The following is a 9581-nucleotide window of genomic DNA, read 5'->3' as shown; positions in this document are numbered from 1 at the left end:
GTTTGGTCCTACTTTTGAAATTGTTTTCAATTTGGTCCTATCTTTTGTTAATTTCATTTAATTAGATCCTTCTCCTTAACTCCATCTAAATAGTTAATGAAACAGTGGCCAGCGTGGTTTGTTTCTATGACGTGGAGCACTGTTCAATGACGTGGTCGTTATTTTACTATTCTGACCTTTTAATTTTAATTAGAGAGTTTTAGGGTTTATAATTTGTCGAATTGGATTTATGGATTCATTAGGATTTGCGGATTTCTTTGAATTGGAATTTCAGAGGCTGTGCATGACCCACCATCAAAGATTGTTTTTCGTTCTGTGAAGATTTTGTCGTGGAGGGTTTGCATCTTCATCGCGAAGGTAGGGTTTGTTTAATTTTGTGATTTAGGGTTTGTTTAATTTTTGCTGATTACGTTTTTGTTAATGATTAGGATTATTTTAATCCGTAAACCCTAATCGGCTGGTATCTTGGCATTTCTCCCACTCATCAGAATAGCAGCTTGATCATAGGCTCTGTCTGGCAGCTTCTTCTGTCGTTTCAAATGTCCCCAGCCACACCCTTCTCTTACTGTTTCACGAAGAAAATAAAAGATTACAATGATTTTGGGGTTTTTGTGGGAAAAAAATGTGGAGGAATGAACTTACAAGTGGCGAATTTTGGATACCCATGAACCCTAATGGCGCTGTCTGACACCTCTAAACTTCTTTGTTTGTACCATGATGGTGGGTCATGCATAGTCTTTGAAATCCCCAATTGAAAGAAATCTCCAAATCCTAATGAATCTCTAAACCCAATTCGACAAATTATAAACCCTAAAGCTCTCTAATTAAAATTAAAAGGCCAACATAGTAAAATAATGGCCACGTCATTGAATAGTATTCCACATCATAAAAACGAACCACGCTGGCCACTGTTCCATTAACTATTTAGACGGAGTTAAGAAAAATGATCTAATTGAATGAAATTAAAACAATTTCAAAAGTAACATCAAACTAAAAAATTTGACCAAAACTAGGACCAAATAACTATTTAAGCATAATTTTATTTTTATTTTGATATTTAAATTTAAAAAATACTGAAAAAAGTATCTAATAAATTGTTAACGAATAACAAATATCTACAAATTAAATATCATAATACTTATATTGATCTCACCAATAACCGAATAATTAAATACTCATATCTATTTATATATATATATATATATATATATATATATATATTTATTTATTTATTGAGGAAATTTATTTAGTATTTAAAACAAATTTTATAACATTGTGGATACATATTTTTTTACCATCAAGTTAATAATTTGTTTTAGAAAAATATCATTTAAGAAGTAAAAATATGCTTTGAATTGAATTTGTAAGAGTTGAAATATATTGGGAGTAAGTTAACTGTACTAACTTCTGGAAGAAAAAAATGTAAAAGATAAAAAGTAAATTATGTTTTTAAGAAATTAAAATAAATTCTATAAATTAGAAAACATTTATGGGAATGGGCAGTGCAGGCATTGGAGTCTCTGTTAAAGTGGTGGCTTAACGTTGTTTTTCTCAGAAATGGCCCAAACATATTCTTCTACATTTAATGCAACATTGATACCTCACATTCAATGAATCATCAACCCTAACCAAATCTGAAAAGTCACACACAAACGCGTTTTCTACTCTCCACCAATAAATAAACAAAATGTTTTTTTCAAACATTGCACATAATAACAAACAAATAATAAATAATAAATAAATTAATTTATAGATTCCAAACATTGCACATAATATTTTTTCTCTCCCTTCCCATGATAACTTATTTAATCTCTTTGTAACAAAATATCAATTTCTTCTCTTCATAACATGTAAGTATACGAAACACATTCTTTTCACATTCCTCAACAGAAAAATAATAATGGATATATTTATCATTTTATCAGTTTTAGTTTTCATTTGTGTATTTATTATCTTCTTCTCTTTATGCATACACATTCGACTAATAATACTTTATTTTTCTTCCTTTATACTATCTTGTTCTTCTTTCCTTCTTCTTATTCTTTCTTGTTGTTTTCTTTTGTATTTATGGAAGAAGAATTTCAGCAAGCATCTTTTATTCATGGTTGTTTGTACATGCATCCTAGTGAAAATCTAACAACCTGTATTATTTTTCCTAATCTTTTTATGATAACAATTATTATTCGTGGAGTAAATCTATAGTCACACTCTTAATGATTAATAATTTATTGTGCTTTTTGACAATTTTATTTCTATAAATTTATTGTTCTTATTATTGTTTTTTTTTTATCGGGAATGTTGTTAATATTTGTTAGTGAAGAAGTTGAAGTCATACCTATTTCACCCTTCCTTTTAAACCTTCATCTTATTGTTGTCGGAGTGCCTAATAGTAAACATGTTAGTACCACTCATGTGGGAAATTGTAAAACTTAATATCAACTTAATCTTGACTAATGTACTGCTCATAACTAATTTTACCTATAATCTGATTTCAATATCCAAACTTATTTCTTCTCACAGTCTTAAACTTATTTTCTCAGCAAAATATTTTATAATCCCAGACATAATGAAACAAAATATTATTTATTTAATAGAATCATTTTTTATTTTTTTTTCTAGTAAAAAAGTATTAAGATTGATTAGCCAGAAACACTGAGTGTGTTCTCCCCTTTCTCTCGTTCCAAATCTCCTTTTATCATTTTCCTCTAACATTTTTGCCTTCTCCCTTTTAAAACTACCTTATTATTATGACATTTATTTCCCCATCCCTTCTTCGGCTTATCAATGTCACCTATCATTATTAGCCATAAATTGTCTTAAACCTTACTTCAACTACTAACATTAATCTCATTCAATGTGATTGACCTATTTCCAATTAGGTGGACATATTGGCCATTAGGTTTATCACCACATAGCCCTTAAGCCTTAGCTTTAAGAATTGTGAAACTTGATAGTTCTTCGAACCAAAATCAATTATTGACGCAGTCGACATTGGCCTTATTACCTTAATCGGCATTGGGTCTAACACCAATAGCCCCTTTAGCCTTAGCTTTAGGCTTTTGGAGACCAAAGTTATTGAATTAAACTAAATGTTCCAATTTTCGTGATTCGGTATTTGATTGTTCCTTGCTTAAAATTGACTTCGAACAACTTGAATGTATTTAACCGTGACTTTCTAGGAGAAACACTTGTACGATTCACATCTCATCTTTTTCATTTTTGAACCGCATCTTGAATAATTATAAACTCAAACCTCACTCAAATCACTTTGGTGGATTCTTGAGAGACTTTAGACTCAACCATTTTGTTCGATTTTTTGGAGACCTTAAGCTTAACCATTTTGATCAAATTTTGGAAGACTTTAAGCTAAATCATTTTGCTCGGATTTTTGGGATACTTTAAACTCAATCATTTTATAGGATTTTGGGAGACTTTAAGCTCAGCCATTTTACTCGGATTTTTTTGGAGACTTTAAGATCAACCATTTTTCTCGTATTTTTGGGAGGCTTTAAGCACAACCATTTTTCTCGAATTTTTAGGAGACTTTAAGCTCAACCATTTTGCTCGGATTTTTGGGAGACTTTAAGCTCAACCATTTTGATCAAATTTTGGGAGATTTTAAGCTCAACCATTTTGCTCGAATTTTTTGGAGTCTTTAAGCTCAACCATTTCATTGAATTTTGGGAGTCTTTAAGCCCAACCATTTGATCAAATTTTGGGAGTCTTAAGCTCAACCATTCGATTGGATTTTTGGAGTCTTTAAGTTCAACGATTGATCGGAGTTTGGGAGTCTTTAAGCTTAACCATTTGATCAGATTCTGGGAGTCTTTAAGCTCAACCATTTGATCAAATTTGGGAGACATATGCTCAACCTTTTTTATTTTTTGGGAGATTGGTTGCTTGACCAAATTGGTTAGGAGTCTGGTTGCTTAACCAATATGTAGATCGTCATTTGGGAGACTGGTTGCTTGACGAAATTGGTTTGAAGTCTGGTTGCTCAACCAACAAGTAGATCATCAGTGACTAGAATCAATACTCGTCCACATGTGCATTGCTTTTGATTAATGTTTGAATTTTATTACACGATGGCTATCTGAGTTGATTACATGAAAATATGTGATTACTTCATAGATATGATAGGTTACAATAAAATCCTATGCCTTTTTCACAATAAATATTAAATGGCTGGATATATATTTAATCGATCTCTATAGGGAGAAATAGTTATACAATAATAGCATGACTTATCTTGTGAAAATTAGATAAGAGTGGATCCATTTTTGTAACGATTTACCAGTTACCCTACAAGGGTTTGATCTAGATTACTTGGGTGACATAATAATATAATGCCATATTTATCCGAGCTTTCTGCCTCCTCTTCACAACTTTCTTTGCGATAAATAGAGTTATGTTGCTACAAACCCATCAACGAAATGATGTCATGCGATGCTAAACTTGGCATGTCTTTTATCATTGAGACTTGAACTGAAGCATTTTAGGGTCTATAGTCGGTGGTAGGCATGCTTTTAGGACAACGAGACAGAGCATAAATCAGAGGCACGTGACAATAGAGAGCATGGATGTTTCATCCTACCACCTAATTCTACCTCGTGAAGTCTTTGATCATCTCCGTCAATCGCTTAACTGTTGGAGTACTCGATTATTCCCTCTCGATCATCTTTCAACCTGGTGGTCATTTTATTCTTTATATTTGTGGTACAAGAGAAATTTTACCTATCCCACGGTAGACACCAAAATGTTATAGTAAAAAAGTACTAAGACGGATTAGCCATAAGCATTCAGTGTGTTCTCCCCTTTTTCTCATTTCAAATCCACTTTTAACCTTTTTCCTCTAACCTCTTTGCCTTCCCCCTTTGAAAACTACCTTATTATGACATTTATTTCCTATCCCTTCATCTCCTCAACATCACCTATCCTTATTAGCTATAAATTATCTTAAATCTTGCTCGAAACTACTAACATTAATCCAATCAATGCAATAAACCTACTTCTTATTAGTTGGATAGATCAACCACACTATTCTTTAGCTTTTATATTGTTTGAAAAGAAATTTAGTATAATAAAGGTTTAAATACTATTTTGGTCTCTGTTTTGGTCCATTTTGTTTAATTTAGACCCTTTTTTTGCGCGTTCAATTTGGTCCTTGATTTGCTAAATTATGTTCAATTACATCCTTTTCGTTGACGTTGTTTAAATTTATAACGACAGAGTGTACACGCTGGAACTATTGACATGACGTGACACTGCTCAAATTATGACTAGTTGTGTTTTGTTTAAATAGGTCCCTATTTTAGTTAAATTTGTTCAATTTAGTCCCTATTTTAGTTAAATTTGTTCAATTTAGCCTCATCTTCCATTTAATGATCCTTCACCACTACCACCACCACCACCACCATTGTCGCTACCACCATCACCACCACCAAACTAAAACCACCACCACCACCACCACGTCAAGGTTTTTGGACTGTAATTGCAATCACAACAACCATATTTCTCCATAATTTTCTATAACAAGAATCACAAAGATAACGCACACCTATAGTGGAAAACATCACTTACAAGTGTGGTTATGTTGGTAGTTGCAGAGTGGTTGTGATGATGGTGGCACTAGTAGAGAAATATTTGATAGTGGCAGGTATATCCCGTCAATTTTATTAAACTGACATTATGTTGTTAAAAATAGTAAATTTACATTATATTTATGGCAGTTTAAAACTGACGGTAAATTTGAACTTAATTTGTTCTGTTTAACTTTTTTTTTTCTTCCCGTGCTTAGTTTCCTTCTCATCGCAAGTTGTTTTGCTTCCCTTTCATTTACAATACAATGCTTCCCTTTCATTTACAATACAATGGGAGATCATTTTCTCCGTGTGATTATCATAGAATACCTCATTCTCTTATTTCGGTCGAAGTTTTCTCTTCTCTCTTGAAGTTGTCTTCTGTTTTCTCCATAGTCATCTTCTTCTCCGTGGAAATCCTTTCGTAAGTGTTTTTCCTTTTAATGTTAGTTTTTTTTCTTCTCCCCATTGGTTGTTTTGAGTGTTATAAACCCTAATCTTCACTTCAATTTTGTTAACCGTAACTTCAATGTTTATGTTCTGGTGATAAATCATTTATTGTTAGTACTAATTCATGGTTTCATTTCCTTTTTTTCGTAATCTGTGACTTTCCTTGAATGCAAGTTGGTAGGTGTTTAGTTGGGCCTGTAACGAGAAGAAAGCGTAGAATTAGGTTTGTTTATGGACCTGAATCAATGAATTTCAAACTTCGGTACAAGTTAGTCATGTTTGTATAGCATATTAATCTCCTATTGTTTGACCAAATTTTACATTGGAGGGATCAATACTAATCCAATTATTTTTGCAGTCATCAACATACGGGACAATACTTGATGGAATTGTTCAATTAACTAAAAAGGATGAGTGTGCTTATCAGGAGATGATTGGTCATCTCCCCCTCTATTCAATTCCATCCCCTAAATCGTAAAGTCATTTGATCTAATGATTATGGTTCTGAGCATATCATGAATGTCTAACAATAACATTATAATCTTGATAGCCTTGTTGTGATTATTGTTCCTTTTTTTTATCCTCTCATTTGTCTTGAGAAAGTGTTGATATATATTAAAAAATATGATTTATTGAATTTACTCTACTTTTTCATGTTTTTCTTTTTCTCTTTCTATCTGTTTTCATAATCGTGTAATGACTTTTTATGTTCATTCAAGTTTTAATAGTTTGTGGTGGAGATGGTGGAATACTTAGGGAAGTATCCCGCCACAACTCTGTAGCACATATTGATATATGTGAGATAGATCAGATGGTTATTGGCGTAAGTAAAACCATATTTTGATCATTAATGTAGCTACTTCATATTGAGAAAAAAAATTATGGTCATTATGCAATTTTGGTCTCTCATTCTTGAACTGATTTATTGCTTGCGATGTTGATGTTACAAAAAAACCAACCCTATGGTGGCTGAGATTTTTTCTCTGATGTCCAGGGATGAAGCCAGACATGTTGGGTACGACCACATTTTTGGCCTTTATCTCTTAATTGTCCTTTCATTTTCTATTTGATGTCTTGTTTGTAATTGTGCATGGCCTCATTTTCATTATGGGCAGGTTTTTGAACAAGGGTTTATGTGATTTCAGTTTGGCTCAAGACTTGAGTTTCTTGACCAAAGCTAGAAAATACACGTTTTTCAAGCCTAAATTTATCTTTTATGCTACATACTTGTTAGAGAAAATTGGGTACTGAAGATACATAACCATTTACAGACATCTCAAGGCAGCACAAGAATATAGTAGAGATTACAAGTGAAAGTTGGTATACAGAATCCTACACACCTTAAATGGTAATGTATGTGTCAACGAAACTTGTTATCATATTTGAATGTCTTTTTTTATAAGATTGTGGTCATTATGCTTCTTCACTTGCTTAAAACTTATTTTCAAATTGTCTTGCAGGTTTATGTCACTATTATCTTAATGATTGCCAACATACAACTTTCTATGAAGGCATTGGACTTAACACAAATGAGTTTGACATGCATGTCATCATTGAGGTTAACTTTTGTCTGCATACGTGTTAAGATCACTATTGCTCTTGTTTCACCTTCCAGTACTCTTTGTTACTATGACAATTTCTTTCTATTCAGTCCCAATATGAATTTAGTAACATGGTATGATAAGATGAAAATAATGGAGATAAACCATTATTTTCCCAACTATTCTTGATGTTGAAAACCCAGAATTCAAGAGGAAGTTGGACAGGATGGTGGAGATAAACCAAAAGATTTTTGCTATTGGTGAGAGTGATGACATACAGTTGGTGAAGGACTTGAAATTTTGGCTGCATATTTAATGCCACCAATTGAATCAGGGTCTATAGATTTGGCCGAGTTTGAACCACATCTTGTGTACTGAAGTTGTGTATAATTTGATTAAATTCGGCACAATATAAATGTAGATTTTCATTAGATGTCAAGACTTGAATTAATAGTGATTTCATTTTTGTTTGTCTTTATTCAGTATGTTATTATCCATATTTAGTATATCTAATGTGCTTCCCAGTTACAGCAGGTGTATCAAGTCAAATAGAATAGAAAGAATGGAAATATGTAAACAATGTGATTGTGCAATAACCTGAAAAAGGGTGTCATTTAAATTTTTCATTTTTTCATGATATCTACATTATAATGCTTGCACATATACCAAAACGCGAACTTTTATTGGAGTACTAGAAGTTTTGGGGTACCAAATGCAGCACCTTCTTCCTTGGTCAAATTATATTCCACTAAAGCTAAGCTTCCACCAATAAATAATTGGCGTTCTCTCTCATAGGTTTGGATTAGACTTGTGTGACCCACCCCTGTTCATCATCTATATATGTTCATCATCTATATGAAAGATAAACATGGGTCACCCATTTTTATTTTACATTTAAAGAATTATATATATTTGGATACCTTTTTTTATTTCTTTCCAGTTAATTTTTAAGTTTTTTATATTTTTTTATTTTAAAAATTCATAATTTTACTGGCGGTTGTAACCGCCGCCAAATATTAAATATAATTTTTTTTAAATTAATTTAGAGCCAGTTGTGACCGTCGCTAAATATTAGAGAAAATTTTTAAATAAATTTAAAGGCGGTTAAAACGGATGCTAAAGACAATAGTGATGGTCATTCCGGCGATTGAATAAACCGACGTTAAAATACTATTGTGGCGCCAAATTCTAAGTCGGTGCATTAACTGATGGTAAAAAAAATAGTGGCGGTTTTAACCGCCACTAAACCATATATTTAACTGACGTTAAAAATTAAAATTTTAGTAGTATGGTTGTGGGTTTAGTTTGGTGGTTGTAGTGATTTTAGTGTGGTGGTGGTGGTGGTGGTAGAAACAGTGGTGGTGGTGATAGTGGTGAAGAGTCATGAAATGGAAGGTGAGACTAAATTGAAAAAATTTAACTAAAATAGGGACTTATTTGAACAAAACATAATCAGTCATAATGTGAACAGTGCCACGTCATGTTAACATTGTCAGCGTGTACACTCTGTCATTATCAATTTAAACGGTATCAACAAAAAGGACAAAATTGGACATAATTTAGTAAATCAGGACCAAATTGAACGCGCAAAAAAGAAAACCAAACTGAACAAATACAGGGACCAAAATAGTATTTAAACCTGTAATAAATTCTTAAGATTTTTAATAAATTGAAGCTTTGTTTCAAATTCAGGATGTGCTCACTAACACAAAAAAGCCTTATAACGTCACCCCAATAACGTCTGCCTAAAAAAAGCCCAACGTTAAAAATGATTGGTGGCATTTTTGTAAAAAATGGGACTTTTTTAACGTTTGCCCGCTCCAGGTTAAACGTCACTTAACTTCCGTTTAAAAAAACTCCGACGTCATTTAAAAAAAGGACGTCAGACCCCCTCACGCTAGACGTCCTTTAACGTCGGACTACCCAACCCCTGACGTCACTTAACGTCGGATCACCACAACACAGACGTTAAGTTTTGTTTATCTCTGTGCAAAACGCAGAAACCTAACGC

At 32.6% G+C, this 9581-nt stretch overlaps 1 long non-coding RNA gene across 8 annotated transcripts; it reads left to right on the top strand.

Moving 5' to 3' along the window:
- Positions 1-5441: 5441 nt before the first annotated feature.
- On the top strand, positions 5442-8207 carry LOC114162949 (uncharacterized). 8 transcript variants are annotated; one of them, XR_014984472.1, is made up of 4 exons: positions 5444-6003; positions 6211-7044; positions 7145-7382; positions 7490-8207. It is a non-coding gene; the product is annotated as an uncharacterized LOC114162949 (long non-coding RNA). The 8 variants fall into 8 exon arrangements; XR_003599326.2 differs by having other exon boundaries at positions 6204-7044; XR_014984473.1 differs by having other exon boundaries at positions 5449-6252; positions 6388-7044.
- The last annotated feature ends 1374 nt before the right edge of the window (positions 8208-9581 follow it).

The sequence above is a fragment of the Vigna unguiculata genome, chromosome 9, assembly GCF_037176805.1.
Source record: "Vigna unguiculata cultivar grain cowpea cultivar isolate G323 ecotype 2 chromosome 9, ASM3717680v1, whole genome shotgun sequence".
In the NCBI taxonomy this organism is placed as follows: domain Eukaryota; kingdom Viridiplantae; phylum Streptophyta; class Magnoliopsida; order Fabales; family Fabaceae; genus Vigna; species Vigna unguiculata.
Note: the sequence above shows the minus strand (reverse complement) of the source record. Positions and strands in the feature narration are given on the sequence as shown.